The sequence below is a fragment of the Hemitrygon akajei genome, chromosome 4, assembly GCF_048418815.1.
Source record: "Hemitrygon akajei chromosome 4, sHemAka1.3, whole genome shotgun sequence".
NCBI classification, from domain to species: Eukaryota; Metazoa; Chordata; class Chondrichthyes; order Myliobatiformes; family Dasyatidae; genus Hemitrygon; species Hemitrygon akajei.
In genome coordinates this window covers 159754535-159779567 of record NC_133127.1, presented here as the reverse complement: position 1 = coordinate 159779567, position 25033 = coordinate 159754535, and the positions used below count along the sequence as shown (strand labels likewise).

At 39.6% G+C, this 25033-nt stretch overlaps 1 protein-coding gene and 1 long non-coding RNA gene across 8 annotated transcripts in view; one reads left to right on the top strand and one right to left on the bottom strand.

Moving 5' to 3' along the window:
* Positions 1-25033, top strand: part of atp8a2 (ATPase phospholipid transporting 8A2) — a 461717-nt gene that overhangs the window by 45493 nt on the left and 391191 nt on the right. The window lies entirely within an intron of this gene.
* LOC140726858 (uncharacterized) overlaps positions 2341-25033 on the bottom strand; it is a 60174-nt gene continuing 37481 nt past the window's right edge. Inside the window, exons 2-3 of the long non-coding RNA XR_012098745.1 lie at positions 3547-3639; positions 2341-2511 (exon numbers count right to left, since the gene is read on the bottom strand). This is a non-coding gene — a long non-coding RNA (uncharacterized lncRNA). The remainder of the gene's footprint in view (positions 2512-3546; positions 3640-25033) is intronic.

Below are 25033 nucleotides of genomic sequence, written 5' to 3'. Positions count from 1 at the left end.
AAACATTATCTTTTGCCTCTCTTTTGGCTAGATGCTTAATTCTTCTTAGGTGGAGAGATGTTGCCCCACCCACCCATGCTCAATGGCTTAATAATATCATGTCCTGTTTAGACCTTGAAAAAATTCACTACTCACTTCTCAACTCGGACATAAAGTTTCAAAAGGTGTGGGGACATTTTCTTGAATACTTTCACAACTCCTCTTTAGATTAAGTTTATTTTCTTTAATCCCTTACTTTCAGCTTTTTGTTTTGGTAGTAGGCATTATTATTTTGTTTTTATTTACATACACAGTTTTGGGGGTTTGACTGCTCCAATTAATTTTTTTACATCTTGTAATGGTTGGCCTGGAGTTTTTTTCCCGTGGGAGGGTGGGGAGGATACTAACTTTGAAGATTTTATTCTGGGTGCTTTCTCCTTACTATTTCGAACTATACAATTGATATGTTTATTTTGCACTGTATTAATCTTCATTTTGCTGTTGGGTTTTTGCTTGTAGTGGTTGTAGAAATGCATAAAAGATCAATAAAAAAAGAAAGGAGGAAGGCAGAAGAAAGGAACTTATAGGCCTGTTTGCTTGACTTCAATGGTTGGGAAGCTGTTGGAGTCCTTTATTAAGTTGAAGTTTAATTGTAATTCAAGTCCATTATTAAAGATGAAGTTTGAGGGTACTTTGAGACACATCATAAAATAGGTTTCCTTAAGGGAAATCCGGTCATCAAAGGTTACAAGGTGAAGGCAGGAGAATAGGGTTGAGAGGGACAACAAATCGGCCATGATGGAATAACAGAGCAGACTTGATGTGTCAAATGGCCTACTTCTGCTCCTGCAGTATGTCGTTTGGCCTTATAGTCACTAAAGCATTATTGCATTTCTTCTTGGCTTTTTATAGAGAGTTGGTTTCTCAGCAACAGCCTCTGATGTCAACTCTTCAGTTGCCTCTGTCTGGATTTAATATTTCAGTAATATTTGATTAATATTATAAATTTATTGTTAAGCATTGCTTGTTTACATAACTCATAATAGGTTATATGTAAAAGTACGTGAATGGCATGTGTGTCAATTGTGGGCCTCACTAAAGTAAAAACAAAACGTACTCGCTTATCCCCAACTCTGTGTTTTTTCTTTCAATTAGTTTTATATTGTGGAGTTACAAGGTAAAACAGTGGCGATGAGTAAGTTTTAAAAAGCATCCAAGACGACTGCCTACATGTTGAAGCATAGCAAGGTGTTCAAGTAAAAAAAACTCTTTTCTTTGCAAGAGGAGAAGATGGTTGAGTTTTTTAAAAATCAATGTCAAAAAACAGACAAAATTCATGGGTTTATAAACAATGAGTATCAGGTACTAATTTTTAAAAAAGTCAGAAATGGCGGGCTACTGTGGAAAGATAGACGTGTTTGATTGCACAATAGATAAGTGGATTTTGTATACTGAGTGAATTGAGCAGTATTTTGAAGCAAATGAAATGCCCAATTAAAAATGAGTGCCTGTTTTGCTGACTGTAATAGATGGAAAGGCATACAATTTGCTTAGAAGTTGAACTGCTCCAACCAAGCCAGCCGAAATGAGCTTTGCTGATATTGTGAATGTAATGCAGGAACATTTAAAAGGAAAACTATAATTGATTGCAGAACACTTTAGATTTCACAAGTGGAATCAAAAGAAAGGGGTCCATTTAATTTTACATGGCTGAATTGAAGAGCTTGTACAAGCATTGCCATTTCAGTGATGGGCTTAATAATTCACTGAGAGATTGCTTTCTTATAAGATTCTACAAACTAAACATTCAAGAATAGCTCCTAAACGCACAACTCACATTTTAAAAGAGTGGTTGAAATCACTGTATCCAGAGTAAGGAATGAAAGTGAGTGTGAACAAAATTGCAACATTTAAACAGAAACCTGCATGGCTGAACAAATTGTGTTACTTTGTGGCAGGGACTCACATACACCAGACCAATGCAAGTTTAAAGGCGATACGTACAGAAAATGCAACAAAGTAGGATGCATACAAAGAGCATGTCAGGTGGGCAACAATAAATGGACTGCACAGGGAAGAGTTAATAAAAAATCAAAAAGAGCACTAATTTGCATGCTGCTGATGGAAACATTTGATATTGATGAGAGTGACACTGGACTGGCTAGCCTTGACATTTACTGTGTGAAAATTAACAAGAGATGTACAATATGTCTTACACCAGAAGTGAATAGCAAATGAATTAAAATGCAGTTGGCTACTGGTTCAGCTGTTTCATTTATTCTACAAAATGTGTGAATGACATTTCAAAGATATTCATCTGAAGCCTTTCCAACCAAGAACTTAAAATGGAGAAAAGATTATTCCTGTGGGAATGACATTCTTAACAGTGTTAGGCAACAGCCAGTAAGTCACAACAGGCTTGTATGTGGTAAAAACAGGATCAGAATTGTGGGGCTATGATCCACTGAGACATCGACAGCTTGATTGGAGATCCATCCACCATTTGTATGCCACTTCCCCGGCAATAGTCAACTGAAAGTGAATTAAGAAAGGTAGAGGATGATGTCTCAGAGGTGTTCAAGGGTAACAGTGGAAAACTCAAACATATCAAGGATAAAAGTGTTAAATGAAAATGTCACACCCAAGTTTTACAAAGCCCATCCAGTTCCATATACCATCTGTGATAAAGTAGCCTGTGAGCTAGATCACTTGGAGGCTGAAAGAATCTTTCCAAGGTTGAACAGAGCCTATAGGCAACAGCAGTGGTTCCAGTCGCCAGGAAGGATGGGTCTGTCAGGATCTGTGGTTACCTTGAGGTCACCACCAACCCAGTACTGAAAGTAGATCAATACCCACAGGCCAGGCTAGTGGATATCTTTGGAAACTTTTCTAAAGGAAATCACTTCATCAAAGTGGACATAGCTGAGTCCTACCTACAGATGGAGATGGAAGAAGAGTCCAAAGTGTTTCTCATCATGGACACTCACAAGGGACATTATTGCTATAATGGGTTTATTTTAGGAGTAGCGTCTTCAAAGGTGCTCTGGCAGAAAGCCATGGACCAGGAGCTGCAAGGCTTCTGTTACCTGGATGATCTCATTGTTATTGACAAGGATGGTAAGGAATATCTCCAAAATCTTATGACAGTGTTTAAAAACAGAAGATTATCTGCTCAGTGCACAATACAGCAAGTGTGAATTCTTTAAGCATTACTTTATGTGGTCACACTAAGTATTCTTAGTTTAAAGAGTCCACACTCACACTTGCTGTGTTGTGCTCTGACACCCAAGGATTATACAGGTGTGCTGAGAAAATTCAAGCAGTGGTGGATGCCCTAAGGCCAAAAGACAGGTCACAGTTGTGATTCTTGTTCAGATTTATCAATTATTCTGAAACGTTCCTGCTAAACCTGGCTATTGTGCTGCACGCCTTGAACTCATTACTGCAGATCAGGAAGAAATGACAATGAAGAAAGCACCGTGAGGTGGCTTTCCAAAAGACAAAGGGAATGGTGATGTCAGACACTGTACTCACACATTATGATCAATATTGTCTAGTGAAGCTTACCTGTAAGGCCTTGGTCTATGGTATAGGTGCAGTCATGTCGCATGAATGATGGAAGTGAGCATCCCATAGCCTGTGTGTCATGTTCCCTGACCGCTGCAGAGAAAAATTACACACAGATTGACAGGCTTTGAATCTGGTTTGGAGTGTAAAATATTTCAACCAGTACTTGTATGAGAGAGAGTTTACCCTCATTACTGATCATCAACCACCAATGTCCATTTTCAATCCACAGAAGGGTGTTCCACTGCCAGCAGCAAGCACAAATGCAGGGGTGGATTCTCTTTCTTAGAGGATACAACCACAAGGTCAAATTCAAGAGTCCAACTAATCATGGAAATGCTGATGGATTGTTTTGTTTGCCTTTGGGAATGAAGATACTGGAAAATTTTACAGAAGATAGATAGATAGATACTTTATTCATCCCCATGGGGAAATTCAACTTTTTTCCAATGTCCCATACACTTGTTGTAGCAAAACTAATTACATACAATACTTAACTCAGTAAAAAATATGATATGCATCTAGATCACTATCTCAAAAAGCATTAATAATAGCTTTTAAAAAGTTCTTAAGTCCTGGCGGTTGAATTGTAAAGCCTAATGGCATTGGGGAGTATTGACCTCTTCATCCTGTCTGAGGAGCATTGCATCGATAGTAACCTGTCACTGAAACTGCTTCTCTGTCTCTGGATGGTGCTATGTAGAGGATGTTCAGAGTTTTCCATAATTGACCGTAGCCTACTCAGCGCCCTTCGCTCAACTACCGATGTTAAACTCTCCAGTACTTTGCCCATGACAGAGCCCGCCTTCCTTACCAGCTTATTAAGACGTGAGGCGTCCCTCTTCTTAATGCTTCCTCCCCAACACGCCACCACAAAGAAGAGGGCGCTCTCCACAACTGACCTATAGAACATCTTCAGCATCTCACTACAGACATTGAATGACGCCAACCTTCTAAGGAAGTACAGTCGACTCTGTGCCTTCCTGCACAAGGCATCTGTGTTGGCAGTCCAGTCTAGCTTCTCGTCTAACTGTACTCCCAGATACTTGTAGGTCTTAACCTGCTCCACACATTCTCCATTAATGATCACTGGCTCCATATGAGGCCTAGATCTCCTAAAGTCCACCACCATCTCCTTGGTCTTGGTGATATTGAGACGCAGGTAGTTTGAGTTGCACCATATCACAAAGTCCTGTATCAGTTTCCTATACTCCTCCTCCTGTCCATTCCTGACACACCCCACTATGGCCGTGTCATCAGCGAACTTCTGCACATGGCAGGACTCCGAGTTATATTGGAAGTCTGATGTGTACAGGGTGAACAGGACCGGAGAGAGTACGGTTCCCTGCGGCGCTCCTGTGCTGCTGACCACCGTGTCAGACCTACAGTCTCCCAGCCGCACATATTGAAGTCTATCTGTCAAGTAGTCCACTATCCAATCCACCATGTGAGAGTCTACTCCCATCTCCGTTAGTTTGTGCCTTAAGATCTTGGGCTGAAGATGCTCCTCTTAAAATATTTTTCCTAATGTTTAATATATTCTCCCTAATACAAATTGAAAGTCTCCATATTATGGCAGAGATGATCTGAAGGGAAATCAGAAAAGATGCCAGGCTATCTGAGGTCTACATGGCAACCTAAAATGGCTGGAATGTTCAGCAGAAATTCCAGTTCGCCCATTTTTCCCAGTGCCGAAATGAACATGCGCTTAATGGGGGTTGCGTTGTGATGTGATTGAGTTGTTATACCATACAAGCTGAGAGCTAAAGTGTTGGAGGAGTTGCTGGTCATCTAAGCATAGTCAACATGAAAGTGTTAGCTTGTAGTGTTGTCTGGTGGCCTGGAATAGATCAGCAGATCAAGCTTCTTGCCTTGCACTGTTTGGGATGCCAACACATCCAGAAGAAAGGTGTCCAGAACTGTCAGAACCATTCCCTGCAGTCTCACAGTCAGGTCCCAACATGGAGGAGGCCCCAGAACCTGACACAATCTCACAGCCAGAAGTTTCACCTGCTAAGTAGTGATCACCCTCATTGTCAAGAAAGACATTATCTCACAAGAATTAGAAACCCTCCACAGTGATGAGATCTTTAGGTCTGAATAGGACAATTTAAAATTTGCCATACTGTGGATAACTGTGCTATGGTTGTATTATATAGTATACTCTGTATATAGTTGAGGTGCATTCTATACTGTGTTGGAATTTATAGATAAGTAGGGAAGAATATTGTGTATTTAGTATTTCAGTAATATTGTAAATATATTTACAATATGTTTGCATAATTCAATGTGTGTTATATAAAAGTACGCAAATGGCATACGTCACTCAGTAACACGTCACTAATTTAAAACAAAGTAGACACACATCTCCCAGCTCCTGTGTTTTTTAAAAATTTTGTTTTTTTGGCGTTACAAAACATAACACTTTCTCTTCAAAGTGGTTAATTATAATAATAACTTGCAATGTAATGGTTTTCCTTTTCTTAAATGCACTACCATCATGTATCCTTTTTGCTTCTGGGAGGCATGGTAATGACAAAATACTGTAGGACAGGGGTGTCAAACTCATTTTAGGTCACGGGCCGATTGAGCAAAATGCAGGTTCATGTGGGCCGGATCAGTCGGACGCGTGCGAACGCAGCTTTCGTTGCCTACGTTTTTTCAGCCTGCTCTCATGTGTCTCAGTCTCTGCTATAACTACGAAGTGTTTCACTTTACAAATTCCTTTTCTTATGAAGAAGACTGCCGAATAAACACTAAAAACCCTGAAAAACTGGTACCTGCATAAACTCAGCATTAGCCATATCATACGCCATAGGCACTTCGATTACTGGGGCCAGCTTTAATAGTAATTAGATATTATCTCGCGGGCCAAAGATAATTCCACCATGGGCCGAATTTGGCCTGCAGGCCTTGAGTTTGACATATATGCTGTAGGAATTATAAAATACAAATGGATGGTCCATTTCATCCTCCCCCTGATCCATCCCATCCTCCCCTAGTTGTCACAGGCATATTTAATGCTAACCTTCAGTCAATTTGATTCACTCCGCATAACATTTAAAAAAAAAGTTTATGGCTTGGTAACAGTAAAGGTTTTGGGCCCTGACAGCATTCCAGTAATAGTATTAAAGGCAAAGCTCCCTAATTTGAGACCTTGGCAAGCTGTTCTTGTACAGCTACAACTGTGATATTTACTCAAGAACATGGAGAATTGCTCAAATATGTCCTGTGCGCAAGAAGGACGACAAATCCTAGCTGGTCAATTATTGGTCCATTGTCTACTTCCAATCATCTGTAAGGCGATGAAAGGAATAATCAACTGCACTTATCAAGCAACTCTTGCTTAGCAGCAACCCGCTCACAGAAGCTTTGTCAGTTTGGGCTCAGACATTTTCTTAGCTGCTGACCTCATTATAGGCGTCATCCAAGCATGGACAAAGGAGCTGAACTCCAGAGATGAAGTGCGAGTATTGATCAACATGAAGGTAGCATTTGCTTGAGTATGGCATCAAGGACACTAAACTGGAGCCCCAGGGAAATTTTTGGGTAGGTGAACTCTCTAATAGTTTGCATTGTACTTAACACAAAGGAACATGGTTATGATGATTGGAGGTTAATCATCTCATCCGCAGAACTTTAGAATAGTCTCTGGGGTTCAATCATTAGATGCTTCATCAATGAACTTCCTTCAGTCATTTGGTCAAAAATAAGAGTGTTCGCTGATGATTACACACTGTTATTTACTATTAACTTAGATGATTAGCGAGTCATCCAAAATGAATGAATCATAACGAATGTGACAAATGTATTAATAAGATAATTAAACCTCCAGACTAATGATAAAATGGGCAAATAAAGTTCTACATAATGGATATGATCTAATGCATTTCAGCAGGAGAAATGAGAAGGCCAAAATACTCTATGGGGGAACTGGAGGAGAGGCACACAGAGATTCAATATACAAATTGGAGCCTGATAACCAAACCCAAGCTTGATGGGACCTGACTGTGTCGGGCTCGGCCAGGTTAGATGTATTCTCTGCCAAAACATTTGGGGTTTGATTGTGCTGGCCCAGCACTGCACCCAGGTTGAAATGGTCTATCTATCTTCACTATATGAACTGCACTCCTGAGGCTGCTACAGCTGTGGCATCAGTTAGATCAGGAATGGAAAATGCCACAAGCACATGCTTAAATCTGGGCTAGGATCTAATTCAAAACCTGAGCAGACTTCAGATTGCTGAATGCCACAATGCAGGCTAAATGGAGTTTTCTTTTTGTCGTTTAATTTTTTTAAAATGGTAAATCAACGGAGATGCCTTTGGTGGGGTAACTTTTTTTAAAATAAAAAGGTGAGGCCTTGTTTAAGTGTGACTGAAGTCATGAATGAGATGTTCACTCAGAAAGGTGATAGGCTTGCACCAAGCTGTCACAATGTGTGCAGACACTGAAGCTAGCATTTTGTTCTGTGTATCTTTTAATAGTTCCATTTGTGAATTGGAAGGATAAATAGTATTGTTTGGAAGGAGAAAGTATTGTTTGGAGGCCTTAAGCGGGAGCCTATGTTGATGAACATTTTAATGCTTTGCAAGGAGGTATCTCTTGGATTTGGATCAGAATAGAGGTCAAACTGATTTGATTAAGTCTGCCAATCCTCTGAGTCAAAGCTTCTCTTAATGTTTTGCACATTTTTACCCTTGGCTAATCATCTTAAGCTTTGTGAGCAGTTGTTTGTTGAAACTATTGTTGAAATGATATAATGACAAGTACTAAGTGTTTTAATATAGTAATGCATTTCAATACTTCATAAAAGCATTACCAAAAACATGATACTGAGAGATGCATAATGTATGTGAAAGAACTTGATCAAAGCAATAGATTTTAAAGTGCATTGTAAAACAGAAGAGGGAGCTAGATGGCACAGAAAAATGAGGGAATTTGGAGCTGAAGGCTTGGTGATTTTAGTTTAGATCTGGGCATTGCCTGGCAAGGCTAGTCTTTGTTGTTCATCCCAAAGTGACCTAGAAATAAATAACTTTCTAGACCATTTTAGAGAACTGAAGGCCTTAATACCAGCAAGGAAGCAATTAAAATTGAGGATGTTTGTAGAAATTGTGACATTGCTGAGTTGGGGCTGATTAGAGAGCCCTCTAGAGAAGAGTGTGTTTAAATCAAAGGCCAGAAATCTGATTTCACTTTAAAATTTGGGGCATTTTTCAATATTTGGAAAATAAAGTTATTAAGTATCCAGAAAAATTGATATGTCTGTGAAGGCAGGTTCTGTTTCAGAGAAGGTTTTGATTGTAACCCAAATTCCAGGTAAAACAGTTAACTTGTATACTATATGCTGCAAAAATTTAGAATTTCATACTTCATTAAGAAACTAATTTTATAATTAACAAACATGGAGCAGCTACAGTGAATAGTAGAATTCTTGTGCTAAAATATCCTAAAGTAATTATTGAGCTTGTTTAATACTGTACCTAGTGGTAGAGTTCAACTTAAATCTGTGCGGTTTGGAGTGGCCTTACACAATCAACCCAAAAATGAGTGATCCATGATGCAAAAAAACATTCACCAAGTTTTACAAGGTTAATTACAAGTCCCAGAGTGTAATGATGTCTGGATTATTAGATTGGCATAAAAATATGGTCAGTTAGTCTAGTAAATTTTTTAAATTGAAAACAGACATCAGTACTGGGACAGAAAAGGAGCTGTACCAATGAATGTAGTGCTGCCTGAGCTGGAAATGGTACAGTGTTCCTTGGATTGGGTAAATAGGCTTTAAATTGTTCAAATGATGAGAGAAATCACGGCAAAGTTTAATCAAGACAAAATTCAGGCTCTGCCTTTCTGTTCTGTTTATAACAAACTAAATTAAAGAAGGATATATTTCACCAGAGCATAAATAGAACAAGAGTAACAAGGATGTTACTAAAAGAAATATGAGAAGAACTGCTATTAAAATGAAGTAATTTAATTTTAATTTAATTTAGGAATACAGCGCAGAGTAGGCCCTTCCAGTCCTTCAAGACATGCTGCTCCAGCAATCCTCGACAACCCGGTTTAACCCTAACCTAATCCCAGAAAAATTTCCAATGACCAATTAACTGGAATCCACTGGATGTCTTCTCAGTCTCTTGAAGCTGGGTAACATTGGGAGAATGGCATCAGTTTAAGGTCTTGGCCACCTTTTCAAAGGCACTTGGGATGAGCAATAAATATTGGCTTTGCCAGCAACACCCACATCTCTTAATTGAATTAAATATCTGGAGTTAAACCTGTTCACTAATGTAATGCTTCTGCTGAAGTGCACATAATGTTGCATTTCAGTCCATTAATTAAATAATGGATAAGCCTTTTATCTCGAAGAATTTTATATTTAGCATGTGGTTTATTTAGTTGGCAATTAAATCTCCTTTTATTTTCTATTGGAGTAGTAATGATCTTGCGAGTATTTTATCAGTTGTCTTCAGAGTTTAAAAATGTTCAGAGTGGTATTTGTTTTTGTCCAATCAGAAGCAGCTTAGCTCCTTCAATATTTCTTTATAAATTGGTTACAGTTAGAAGAACTGAACTTGATCTTTCTATTCATAATTTTTCCAGCCATATTTGTAAGTACAAAAAGTACAATGTGTTATTTGTTCTTTTAATTTATGTTTTATTATTACTATATAGAAACTGATACTATATAGAAACTGATATAGAGTTGACTTCTGGCCATGGAAGACATTTTAGAAGCTTGGGTTATCATCCGACTTGATTTTATTGCTACAAAAGTTTTCTTTCACCTCTGCAATAACATGTACTTTACTTTGAACTCAGTGCCACAGATCAGGTTTTCAGATAGCAGCAGGTCAAATAAAATATTGTGAAATTTTAAGAGGCTACTGTTGGGTAGAAGGGATAAAGGGAAATGTTTTTGTTTTGCAGTGATGTAAAAAAAACATAAAATTGATGGTTTGAATTGATGTATTTTTAAAAAAATACATTGGCTATTTGTTGGGTAAAAAAACAGAGATAACCACACGGCATGGCAGTAGTGGTGAATAATTGACTAGTTATGGGGTAGTGAAAAGGGGAGCTGAAAGCTGATTATTATATTCCTAAATTTATTTCAGGCCTCTATGGAAAGAGATCATGAAAGTGGGTTAAGATGGAGGAATTAAGGCTTTCATGTTATTCTTGCAGTCAAGGTGAAATTTGTACATCAATGCTATTTATATTGGTTGTGTTGCCTTCTTGATTTACTTCTCAAATGACATATTTAAAGTTTGTTCCAATTTTGTTATGGTAATAAGTATATAACAAAACTCAGTTGATTCTTCAGTGAAGGAGTAACTTAAAAATAGATTTTCAATAAGGATTGAATTACTGACTATAGACATTTATTATATATGGCAGAAATGATCCATTATTGCTAATAAATTTGAGTTAAACTGGTAACATTTGTAAATTAAAGAAGCCATGCTTAAATAATGGGTTATAATTTCAGATTAACCTGTAGAATATGCTTGCTTGATGACTGTTGGGGAAGAAATTCCCCTATGGTTATTCTAATCAATTCCACATCATGAATTTTCCACCCTTTCATTTGTAACAAAGGTTTAGGTAATAATACAAATGGAAAATGGTCCTTTGTTTCAAGATATGGTCAATTGTTACCAGGTTATGTAGATGTTAATCAAGAGCATTCTGTAAGCTAAATGAAGCTGACTGTTGATCAATTTCTTTTGTCTGAAAATGTGGTAAATGAAATTTAAACAAAAGTGGAAACGAACCAGCATCAGGAAATGATCACCCATCATTTTCAGTTTTTCTGATGAGTGTTGTGAAGTCACAACTAGATGAGGTACTGTAAATGTTTTCTCATTTTATATGCATTGATATTAATATTTGGTGAATGCAACCTGTAATTTAAATTGTGTTTTAGTTTCCCACGGGCACATGTTTATTAATGAACACTGAAAAGTCCTGCAGCTTTTGTATCCTGTGATAACAGATCAAATTAAAAAATCTAATTTCCTGCACAGATAGAACTATTTATTAGTGTGTACAAGTGTAGCATGAAGGGGTTTTATTTTTGTTCTTTTGGTAAGGGCCAACTAAGTTTGCATTTTTTCTTCTTGTCTAGCATGTGATTTTTAAATGTCAGTGGGTAGTGTCTCAAAAACTCATCTGTGATCAACATCTGTGTCTAAGTAGCTGTAGTAATGATACCATTTAATCCTGAAAACTATTAATAGCTGCAAGTTACAATATCTACTAATCTTTGACTTGTGGAATTTTGTGTCTTAATTTTAGGGGACTGTCTATTTCTGGAAACCTCTGAATCCAATTTTTTATATATAATAAAAATAATTATAGCAATCTTACTTACCAAGAGTAGCGATGATTTGGGGAGTGAATTGCATGACTTCAGCTGCCCTTGCCTCTAGATGCACTCTGCTATACTCCATCCAACACTAATAGCTTTATAAAATATACCAAGATTCATTGCTGAAACTTGCTGTTAATTTCTTTGCATTTCTCTCCTTTATGGCCTCTATCAGTGAAAGTTGTGGGAATAGCAATACTGTTAACGTGTCATTTTGGCAGATGTATATTACTAAGTTCACATCATTGCAATTTGCTATCCAAAAGGAGACCCTTCACTCATGATCATGTGGGCTAAAAATGGACAAATATTCTTCCCACTTCTCACCTCTTCATCTACATCCTGCAGATTATGCTTCTCTAATTGTTCACCTCAGGTACTTTGTAGGAACAGACAGTAAAGTATTTAATTGGAGAGGGCAAATTATGATGCTGCCTGGCAGGTACTGGGGAGTGTAAATTGGGAATAGATAGTCAGAGAAATGCACAATGAAAATATGGAGGTTATTTAGCGAGCACTTGCAATGGGTTCTGGATAGTTTTGTTCTATTGATGCAGGGAAAGGATGGTAGGATGAAGAAACTCTGGTTGACAAGAGATGTGGAATATCTAATTGACGAAGAAGGAAGTATATTTAAGGTTTAGGAGCAAAGATCTTACAAGGTTGCCAGGAACTTAAGAATGAACTTGGAATTTGAAAGAAACATGAGAAGGCCATGGCAAGTAGGATGAAGGAAAATCTCAAAGCAGTGAAAATCTCATGGCAGTGAAGAACAGGAGGATGACTTGAGTTAGGGTAGGTTTAATCAGGGATAAAAGAGGAAACGTACTTAGAGTTGGAGGAGATAGGCGAGGTCCCGAATGAATACTTTGCTTAGTATTCATTAGTGAGAGGGACCTTGACCACTGTGAAGACAGTGTCGAACAGGCTATTATATGCGAGCACATCAACATTATGAAAGAGGGTGTACTGGAACTTATGAAAAACGTAAGACCTCAGATTGGGATGGGATATACCCCAGAATACTATGAATAGTGATGGAAGAGATTGCTGCACCTTTGGCAATGATCTTTGAGGTCTTATTAGCTACAGCAGTACCACATGTCTGGAGGGTGGCAAATGTAATTCTTTTCTTCAAGGAAGGTAATAGGGATAATCCTGTAAGTCAATGGTGGGCAAACTGTTGGAGAGAACGCTTAGAGACAGATTGTATGAGCATAGTCATGTTAGGGATAGTTAACATGGCTTTGTGAGTGGCAGGTCGTGCCTCATGAGCCTGATTGAATTCTTTGCGAATGTGAGCAAACAAATTGATGAGGGCAGAGCGGTGGATATGGTGCATATGGATTTCAGTAAGGGATTTGATTAAGGTTCCCCTTGACAGGCTCATTTAGAATGTCAGGAGGCATGGGATCCAGGGAAGCTTAGCTGTGTAGATTTAGAATTGGCTTGCACACAAAAAGAAGACTGTGGTAGTGATGGGGTGTATTCTGCTAGGAAGATGGTGACCAGTGGTGATCTGCAGGTAACCATTCTGGGACCCCTGCATTTAGTGATTTTTATAAACTACTTGGATGACAAAGTGGAAGGGTGGGTTGGTAAGTTTGGAGATGATGTGAAGGTTGGTAGTTTTGTGATAGTTCGGAAGTTTGGTCATAGGTTACAAAGAGACATTGATGGGATGTATACCTGAGCTGAGGAGTGGTAGATGGAGTTCAAACTGGAAAAGTGTGAAGTGATTCACTTTGGAAGGTTGAAGTTGAAGGCAGAATACAGTTTCAATGCAGGATTCTTTGCAGTACGGAGGACCAGAGAGATCTTGAGGTTCTTATTCTTAGAACCCTCAAGTGATGTTGCAGCTCTCTAAAAATACAGTTAGACTGGACTAATCAAGTCGGACACGGCAGCCCTGAAGAAGAGTTTATTGAGTGTATTCGGGATGGGTTCCTTGAACAATACGTTACTGAGCCGACAAGGGGGCAAGCAGTCTTAGATCTGGTCCTGTGTAATGAGACAGGACTAATAAAAAATGTCCTAGTAAAGGATCCCCTTGGAATGAGTGACCATAACATGGTCGAATTCCATATTCAATTAGAGGATGAGAGGGTTGGATCTCAAACAAGCGTACTGAGCTTAAATAAAGGAAACTATGATGGTATGAGAGCGGAATTGCTTAAGATGGATTGGGAAAATAGATTAAAGGGTAGATCGGTACTTGATCAGTGGTGTATATTTAAGGAGTTATTTTACAACTATCAAGAAAAATATATTCCACTGAAGAAAAAAGGGTGTAAAAGAAAAAATAGTTATCCGTGGCTAAGTAAAGAAATAAAGCAAAGTATACGACTAAAATGAAATTTATATAAGGTAGCTAAATCTAGTGGGAAGATTGAAGATCGAGAAGCTTTTAAAGATCAGCAGCAAATAACAAAAAGATTGATTAAGAAGGGGAAGATAGATTATGAAAGTAAATTGGCAAAAAACATAAAAGCAGATAGTAAGAGTTTTTATAGTTACATAAAAAGAAAAAGGGTGGCTAAAGTAAATGTTGGTCTCCTAGAAGATGAGACCGGGAAATTAATGGTAGGGGACACGGAGATGGCGGAAACGCTGAACAAATATTTTGTATCAGTTTTTACAGTAGAGGACACTCAAAATATCCCAACACTGGATAAACAGGGGGCTCTAGGGGGAGAGAAGCTAACTACGATTCAAATCACCAAGGAAATGGTACTTGATAAATTAATGGGACTGAAGGTGGATAAATCCCCTGGACCGGATGGCTTGCATCCTAGGGTCTTAAGGGAAGTGGCGGTCGGGATTGTGGATGCATTAGTGATAATTTTTCAAAACTCGCTGGACTCGGCAATGGTCCCGGCAGATTGGAAAAATGCTAATGTAACTCCTTTATTTAAAAAGGGCAATAGACAGAAGGCTGGGAATTATAGGCCAGTTAGCCTAACATCTGTGGTTGGCAAAATGTTGGAATCGATAATTAAGGAAACAGTAACAGGGCATTTGGATAAACATAGTTTAATAGGACAAAGTCAGCATGGCTTTACAAAAGGGAAGTCATGTTTGACAAATTTGTTGGAGTTCTTTGAGGACATAACATATAGGGTAGATAAAGGGGAACCAGTGGATGTGGTGTATTTGGACTTCCAAAAGGCATTTGACAAGGTGCCACACCAAAGATTATTACTTAAAGTAAAAAATCATGGGATTGGGGATAATATTCTGGCATGGGTGGAGGATTGGCTTTCTAACAGAAAACAGAGAGTTAGGATAAATGGTTTATTCTCAGACTGGCAGTTGGTGACTAGTGGTGTTCCGCAGGGGTCGGTGTTGGGACCCCAACTCTTTACAATCTATATTAATGATTTGGAGAAAGGGACTAAGTGCAACGTATCGAAGTTTGCTGATGACACAAAGATGGGAGGGAGTGTAATGAGTGCGGAGGACATTGAAACCCTGCAGGGGGACATAGATAGGCTGAGTGATTGGGCAGACATTTGGCAGATGAAATATAATACTGACAAGTGTGAGGTCTTGCACTTTGGCAGGAAAAATAATAGAGCAAGTTATTATCTAAATGGAGAGAAACTGGAAAGTGCTTCTGTGCAAAGGGATCTGGGGATCCTGGTGCAGGAAACACAAAAAGTTAGTATGCAAGTGCAGCAGGTGGTCAAGAAGGCCAATGGAATGCTGGCTTTTATTGCTAGGGGGATGGAGTATAAGAACAGGGAGGTCTTACTGCAGTTGTATCAGGTATTGGTGAGACCACACCTGGAGTACTGCGTGCAGTTCTGGTGTCCATATTTAAGAAAGGACATACTGGCTCTCAAGGCAGTGCAGAGAAGGTTCACTAGGTTAATTCCGGGGATGGGTGGGTTGATGTATGATGAGAGGTTGAGTAGATTGGGACTCTACTCATTGGAGTTCTGAAGAATGAGAGGCGATCTTATTGAAACATATAAGATTGTGAAGGGGCTTGATCGGGTGGATGCGGGGAGAATGTTCCCAATGATGGGTGAAACTAGGACTGGGGGCATAATCTTAAAATAAGGGGATGCCGTTCCAGGACTGAGATGCGGAGAAATTTCTTCACTCAGAGGGTAGTGGGGCTGTGGAATTTACTGCCCCAGAGAGCTGTGGAAGCTACTACATTCAATAAATTCAAAACGGAAATAGACATTTTCCTGGATAAAAATGGCATTAGGGGATACGGTGAGCGAGCAGGTAAGTGGACATGAGGCTAGGTTTAGATCAGCCGTATGATCTCCTGGACCAGTTTTCGATAGCCTGGATGGGTCGGAGAGAAATTTTCCAGATTTTTTCTCCTCAATTGGCAACTCGGTTTTTTTTCCCCGGGTGATCACATGGGTTTGGGCGGGATGAATAATAAAATAAAATGGGCGGCATGGTGCCCTGTTGGTTGGCACTGTTGCCTTGTGGGATTCGGTGAAAACTAGAGTTAAGATTGGATCAGCCATGATCTTGTTGAATGGCGGAGCAGGCTTGAGGGGCCGATTGGCCTACTCCTGCTCCTATCTCTTATGTTCTTATGACAACTCTTGGAGTACTGCATTCAGTTCTGGTTGCCTCATATGCAGGAATAATATGGAAGCTTTAGAGAGGGTGCAAAGGAGATTTACCAAATTGCTGCCTGGATTAAGGAGCATTTCATATGATGAAACATCCAGTGAGCTAGGGCTTTTCTCTTTGGAGCTTCTCTTTGAAGCTGATAGAGGCGTACAGGATGATAAGAGGCATAGATAGAGTGGACAGCCAGAGACATTTTTCCAGGGCAGAAATGGCTAATATGTAGGGGCATAACTTCTAAGGTGTTTGGCGCAAAGTATAGGTGGAATGTCAGAGGTAGTTTTTTATGCAGAGTGGTAGGTGCATAGAATGTGCTGCCGGGGCTGCAGGTTGAGGCTGATGGATTAGGGACATTTATGAGACTCTTGGTTAGTCACATAGATAAAAGATAAATGGAGGGCTATGTAGGAGGGACGAGTTAGATTGATTTTATAATAGGTTAAAGGGTTGACACAACAAACGGCCTGTATTGTGCTGTTTGTTTTATGTAAAAGTAAAGTTTATGCCGAATGCTATCCATTTAGGTTCTGAATTCCGGACTCTGATCACTTGTGGTGAAATAGGTTTTTTTCCTTAACCTCTCCAAGTCTTCTGCTAATTACTTTGAATTTATGCCCTCTAGTTACTAGCCTTTCTGTCAAGGAAAATAGCGCTTTATAATTACTGTGTCTGAACTACTCCTAATTTTAAAAGCTCCAATTACATCTTCTCACTGTCTCCATTTTTTCCCAAAAAAGCAGCAGAGACAGTCTATCCTTGAAAACATCCTGTGTCCCACCCACTCCTGATGTTCTCTTCTCCCTTTTCCCGTTGGTATTGGTTTATTATTGTCACATGTACAAAGCTTGTCTTGCATACTGTATATAGAGGTGCCATCATTATGCAGTGAATTGAGCTAGAATGAGATGAAATAATAACAATGCAGAATAAATTGTAAAAGCTCCTGAAAGAGTGCACTGCAGGTAAGTGATAAAGTGCAAGATCATAATGAAATAGATGGTGAGACCAGCCAGGAGATTCTTATTGTCCATGAGGTCTGTTCAAGTCTTTCATAACAGTGACATAAAAGCTGCTCTTGAGCCTGGTGGTACTCACTCTCAGGCTTTTGTATCTTCTACCCGTTAGGGTGATTTGCCCCACTTTCTGGTGAATTGAGACTGAGGCTATGGGCCTATTCTGGCTGCTCTGGGATTTGGGTTTATGGACTTAGTTTTGTTTGGAGTGCTTTTATTGTTTGCATGATTTGTGTCTTTTCCTCTTTCTCTTCCCATTGGGTATTGGTCTTTTTTTAAATTGGATTCTTTTGAGGTTTCTTGCTTTGTGGCTGCCTATAAGCAGACAAATCTCAAGGTTGTAGAATTTATGGATACTTTGATAATAAATATACTTTGAACTTTGGAGAAGGGATAGGAAAGAATGTTTGGGTCTTTGTGGTCTTTGATTATGCTGGCTGTTTTACTGAGGCAGCAAGTAGTATAGACAGAGTCCACAGAAGAGAGGGAGGCAGGCTTCTGTGATGTGCTGAGCTGTGTCCACAACTCCCTGCATTTTCCTGCAGTAGCATGCAGCACTGTTGCCGTACCAAGCTGTTATGCCTCTAGAGAGAATGCTTTCCAGGGTGCAATGATTAAAAATTGGAAAGAGTCGATGGTACATGCCAAACTGGGCAGAAGATGCAAACGTCTGAAAGCACATACTGTACCCCGGGCTCCAGGATAGCATCTGTCCTATTGTAATAGGATTATTGAATGGTTCCTTGGTACGACGAGATGGACCCTTGACCTCATAAACTACCTTCTTAAGCAGTCTACCTTCACTGCACTTTCTCTGTGACTGCAACACTTCAATGCATTTTTGTAATAAATTGATCTGTATGAGTGATATACAATACTAGCTTTTCACCATACCATGGTACAGATAACAATGATATTCCAATTTCAATTGTAACATTCTATCTGTATTGAGTGAACTATTAAATGTTCATCAAAACTCTTTACTTTGGGATTCTTTCTAGAACACCATCATAGGAGTTCCATTGCTACAAGACCTTTGGTATTTTAGCACAGTAAATGTCCTGTGTATCAGGTAGATTTTGGGCAAGAAGCAAGGCCTTACTAATGTAACCATTTCACATTGGAAAACTGGAGCTATCTGCAGAAGGAAGAAGTAATATATGGTGTGGATAAAGTGGAACCAGTGGCGATATTAAGGCATCTCAAAGGGATTTTGTAAGGTGATATTTCAGGAATATGAACTTGTGTCGTGGACAGAAAATTGGCAGGCTAAAAAGAAACAGGATAAATGGGTCTTTTTTTTTGGTTGGCAGAATGTAATGAGTTGTATGTAACAGAGATCAATGCTAGGTCTTTTGCTTCTTACATTTCATATAAAATATTGAAATATGAATGCTGTATTTAGACCATAAGATGTAGGCCATTTGGCCCATTGAGTCTGCTCTGCCATTCAGTCATGGGCTGATCCACTTCATCCAGTCATCCCCATTCCCCTGCTTTCACCCCATACCCTTTGATATCCTGGCTAATCAAGAACCTATCTATCTCTGCCTTAAATACACCCAATGACTTGGCCTCTACAGCTGCTTGTGGCAACAAATTCCACAGATTTACCACCCTCTGACTAAAGCAATTTCTCTGCATCTCAGTTCTAAAAGGACGACCTTCAATCTTGAAGTTGTGCCCTCTTGTCCTAGAAACCCCTAACATGGGAAATAACTTTGCCATACCTAATCTGTTCATGCTTTTTAACATTTGGAATGTTTCTATGAGATTCCCCCCACCCCCCATTCTCCTGAACTCCTGGGAATACAGCCCACGAGCTGCCAGACACTCCTCATACAGTAACCCTTTCATACCTGGAATCATTCTCGTGAATCTTCTCTGAACCCTCTCCAATGTCAGTATATCCTTTCTAAAATAAGGAGCCCAAATACACAATACTCCCAAGTATTGTCTCATAAGTGCCTTATCGAGCCTCAACATCACATCCCAGCTCTTGTATTCTATACCTTAAGAAATTAATGCCATTATTGCATTTGCCTTCTTCACAACTGACTCAACCTGGAGGTTAACCTTTAGGGTATCCTGCACAAGGACTCCCAAGTCCCTTTGCATCTCTGCATTTTGAAGTCTCTTCCCATCTAAATAATAGTCTGCCCATTTATTTCTTCCACCAAAGTGCATGACCATACACTTTCCAACATTGTATTTAATTTGCCACTTCTTTGTCCATTCCCCTAAACTATCTAAGTCTCTCTGCAGGCTCTCTGTTTCCTCAACACTATTCGCTCTTCCACCTATCTTTGTATCATCAGCAAATTTAGCCACAAATCCATTAATCTCATAGTCCAAATCATTGACATACATCGTAAAAAGCAGTGGTCCCAACACCGACCCCTGTGGAACTCCACTGGTAACCGATAGCCAGCCAGAATAGGATCCCTTTATTCCCACTCTCTGTTTTCTACTGACCAGCCAATGCTCCACCCATGCTAGTAACTTTGCTGTAATTCCATAGGCTCTTATCTTGATAAGCAGCCTCATGTGGCACTTTGTCAAAGGCCTTCTGAAAATCCAAGTACACCAGTCTATTGCATCTCCTTTGTCTACCCTGCTTGTAATTTCTTCAAAGAATTGCAGTGGGTTTGTCAGACAGGTTTCCTGAAAGGAAAACCTTATCTTGGCCTATCTTGTCATGTGCCTCCAGATACTCTGTAATCTCATCGCTAACAATCGATTCCAACAACTTCCCAACCACTGATGTCAGGCTAACAGGTCTATAGTTTCCTTTCTGCTGCCTCCCACCCTTCTTAAATAGTGGAGTAACATTTGCAATTTTCTAGTCATCCAATATAATGCCAGAATCTATCGGTTCTTGAAAGATCATCATTAGTGCTTCTGCAATCTCTCCAACTACTTCCTTCAGAACCCGAGAGTGCATTCCATTAGGTCCAGGAGATTTATTCACCCTCAGACCATTAAGCTTCCTGAGCACTTTCTCAGTTGTAATTTTCACTGCACAAACTTCACTTTCCTGACACTCTCAAATATCCAGTATACTGCAGGTCTTCCACTGTGAAGACTGATGCAAAATATGCATTCAGTTCCTCTGCCCTCTCTGCATCTCTTAATACAATATCTCCAGCATCATTTTGTATTGCTCCTATATCTACCCTTGACTTTCTTTTACCCTTTTATATACTTAAAAAAGCTTTTAGTATCTTCTTTGATGTTAGTCGCCAGCTTTTTCTCATAATTCGTCTTTTCCTTCTCAGTGACCTTTTTAGTTTCCTTCTGCAAGTTTTTAAAAGCTTCCCAATCCTCTATCTTCCCACTAGCTCTGGCTTCCTTGTATGCCCTCTCTTTTGCTTTTACTTTGTCTCTGACATAACTTGTCAGCCACGGTAATGTCCTTCTTCCCTTTGAAAATTTCTTCTTATTTGAAATATATCTATCTTGCATATTGTATTTACCGTTAATACAAAGAATGGGAGGAAATTAAAAGTTGGAAAACTACAGAAACTTGAAATCTGTAATAAAACAGAAAATACGTAGCATACTGGGCAGCATCTGTGGAAGGAGAAACTTGAGTTAAGGTTTCAGTTAGGTGATCCTGCATCAGGCCCCAGATGATATTAATACTTGGAATGAGCAGTTTGTTTTGAGGTAAAGTTGGATTGACTTGGTGTGTGTATGCTGGAATTTAGAGTGAGAATCAACAGAAGATCCTTGTGAGGGAGTGAATGGAAAAGCATATTTCCTTTTGTGAGAGAATGGGAATAAGGATTTGCTGTTAATCAGAAGGAATAATTTATTTAAGACAGGTTTGAGGCAAAATTCATTCTTTCAGAAGTTCATAAATATTTGAATTTTTTTTCTCCAAGGTTCATGGAAGTAGAATGAGAATAATTTTAAGGCTAAGGTAGACTGATTTCTAAATAAACAAAGCAGTAAAGGTTAACATAGGGATTCCAGAATGTAGGACTGGGATTACAATCTGATCAGCCATGATTTTATGAAATAGCAGAACAGGCTTGAAGGACCAGGAGTTCTATTCCTGCTTTAATTTGTATGTTTATTGTCATGTAAATTGTTCTGCTGCAGTGCCTCAGTGGACACAGAAGCATAGCAGATATATTACTAATCCATTGATCATAGCAAATGAATGGCACTTCCACTCTAGCAAATAGAACATTTAAAGTCACATTTTAAAATAAAGCTTGATTTAAGCATTTAAAAGTTAGCATTAATGGTGATCTTGCAGTAACATTGTTTTAAAATCTTATCAGTTACACTGAATTTTTCAGGAAAGGAAATCTGTAACCTTTGTCTTTCTCACATGCATGCCTGCATCCAACATCCAGTTACAATTAGCTTCTTGGTTTGGGTCAATTTGGAATGGGGCAGTAAGTGTTAGCATTTTCGATATTCCTTCTACCTCCCAACATGTAATTTCATGTAAGTATCCTACATTTAAACATGTCTTATCATCACCTGTTTTATCTTGTGCTATTGCACCTTCTTTTGTCATCTTAGATATTTTAAGTTAAAAACAGTTTAACAATTTAACTTGGTTGGCTGCCTGTGGCTAGTGGTGTTTTGCAGGAGACAGTGTTGGGAATGCTTTTTTTCACGTTGTTATGTCAATGATCTGGATACAGAATTGATGACTGTGTGGCCATGTTTACAGATGAGACAAAGATAGGTGGAGGGGTAGATAGTATCGAAGAAGCAGGGAGTCTGTGGAAGACCTTAGATGGATTATGAAAATGGGCAAAGAATTGGCAGATGGAACATAGGGAGGCACATGATCATGCACTTCGGTAGAAAGAATAAAGGTGTAGACTATTTTGTAAGCGGGGAGAAAACTCAGAAGCCAGAGGCGCAGAGGGACTTGGGAGACCTTGTTGCGGGATTCCCTGAAGGCTAACTTGCATGTTGAGTTGTTTATAAAGAAGACGTTGTCAGCATCAGTTTCAAGGGGACTAGAATATAAAAGCAAGGATGTAATGCTGAGGCTTTATAAAGCACTGGTTAGGCCATAAGTGGAGTTTAGTCAGCAGTTTTGGGTCCCTTATCTGCGAAAGGATGTGCTGGTATTGGAGTAGGTCCAGAGGAGGTTCACGAGGATGATTCTGGGAATTAAAGGTAACGTACGTGGAATGTTTGGTGACTCTTGGTCTGTACTCACTGGAGATTAGAAGACTAAAGGGTGGGGGGGGGGGAGTGGAATCTTTTTGAAACCTAGTGAATATTGTAAGGCCTAGATGGAGTGGATATGAGAGTATGTTTCCTATAGTAGAGAAGTCTAGGACCAGAGGGCACAGCCACAGAATAGAAGGATGTCCCTTTAGAATAGAGATGAGGAAGAATTTTTTTAGCTAGGGAGTGGTGAATCTGTGGAGTTCAAAGTAAAGTTTATTCTCAGAGTACATGCATGTCACCACGTACAATCCTGAGATTATTCTTCTGCGGGCACGCTTGGCAAATCTATAGAACACTAACTGTAAAGAGGAACAATGGACAAAAAAATTTGCAAATGTAAATATAAATAACAATAAATAGCGAGCATAACAAGATAAGAGTCCTTAAAGTGAGACCACTGGTTGTGGGAACACCAGAAGTAGAAAGAGTGTAGTTAACCCCTTTTGTTTAAGAGCCTGATGGTTGAGGGGTAGTAACTGATCTTGAACCTGTTGGTGCAAATCCTGAGGCACCTGTACCTTCTACCTGATGGCAGCAGTGAGAAAAGAGCATGGCCTGGGTGGTGAGGATCTTTGATGGATGCTGCTTTTCTACAACAACACTTCATGTCGATACAGTATACACAATGGTTTGGAGGGTTGTGCTGGGCTGAATCCACTACCTTTTATGGATTTTCTGCTCAAAGGCATTGGTGTTCCCATACCAGGCCATAATGCAGCCAGTCAGCACTTTTCACCACACAGCTGTAGGAGCTTGCCGAGGTTTTTGATGATATGCCAAATCTCTGCAGACTTCTGAGGAAGTAGAGGCACTGTTTGTGCTTTCTTTGCAATTGTACTTAGGTGATGCATGCAAGACAGGGCCTCTGATAACGATACCCAGGAATTTCAGGTTACTGACCCTCTCCATCTCTGATTCTCAGATGATTACTGCTCATGCACCTCTGGCTTCTCTCTCCTGAAGTCTACAATCAGTTCCTTGGTCTTATTGATATTGAATGAGAGGTTGTTGTTATTACACCACTCAGACAAGTTTTCAATGTGCCTCCTATATACTGATTCATCTCCAGCTTTGATACAGCCCACAACAGTGGTGTCATCAGGAAACTTGTGTATGGTGTTGGCGCTGTACTCTGGCAGTGCATGGTACCCTCCTGCCACACAGTCATAGGTGTAGAGCAGGGGCAAAGCACACTCCTGTGGTGCTTCTGTGCTGATGGAGATTGTGGAGGAGATGTTTTTGCTAATCCGATCTGACTGGGGTCTGCAAGTGAGGAAATCCAGGATCCAATTGTGCAAGGGGGTATTGAAGGCCGGGTCTTGGAGTTGACTGAGCAGTTTTGAGGGGATGACGGTATTAAACGCTGAGGCATAATCGATGCAAAGCATCCTGGTGTGTGCATCTTTGCTGTCCAGATGTTCCAGGGTTGTGTGAAGAGCCAATGAGATGCCATCTGCTGTAGACCTGTTGCTTTGGTAGGTGAATTGGAGCAGACCCAAGTCACCACAAAGACAGGAGCTGATATGCTTCAACACCAGCCTTTCAGGTGCCATTGGGCGATAGTCATTGAGACAGGTTGCCATGCTCTTCTTGGGCACTGGAATGTTTGAAACCTGACTGAAAGCAGGTGGGTGCCACCTACTGCTGGAGTGAGAGATTGATTGCCAAGGATGGGTGTTGAGGCCAAGTCATTGGGTACATTTAAAATGGAAGTTGATAGGTTCTTGATTAGTAAAGATGTCAAAGTTCATAGGGAGAAGGCAGGAGAATAAGATTAAGAGGGATAATAACTCAGCAATAGTGGAATGGTGGAGCACATTTGATGGGCTGAATGGCCTAATTCTGCTCCTACATCTATTTGTCTTGTGCTCTTGAACTTACTGTAGGTGACGAATGGTCTAGACACAAGAGATTCTGCACCATTATGAAGGGCAAAATGTCAAATGTTTATTGTCCACAGATGCCTGATTTGCTGAGTTCCTCCAGCAGTTTTGTGTTGGTGAATGGTATGATTAGCATAAGATTAAGATGGTTAAATAAGCCTAATTAGTAATATTAACAATCCTGTATTCTATAAAAAGAAGTTGGTAATTGTTTTAAAGTAAGAAATTTGTGAGGTAGTTTTGATGTGAGTTCCACTCCTTCAGCCCAGATTTTATGGCTTATGGTAAAGCAACAGAGTTTGACATGATGGCTACCTGCAATGGTCCAGTGATCTAGTCATAAAGTTTATTGTTACTCTGAAGTAAGCCCTAGTAATATCCTCAAGCTGGCTGAGTAGTTAG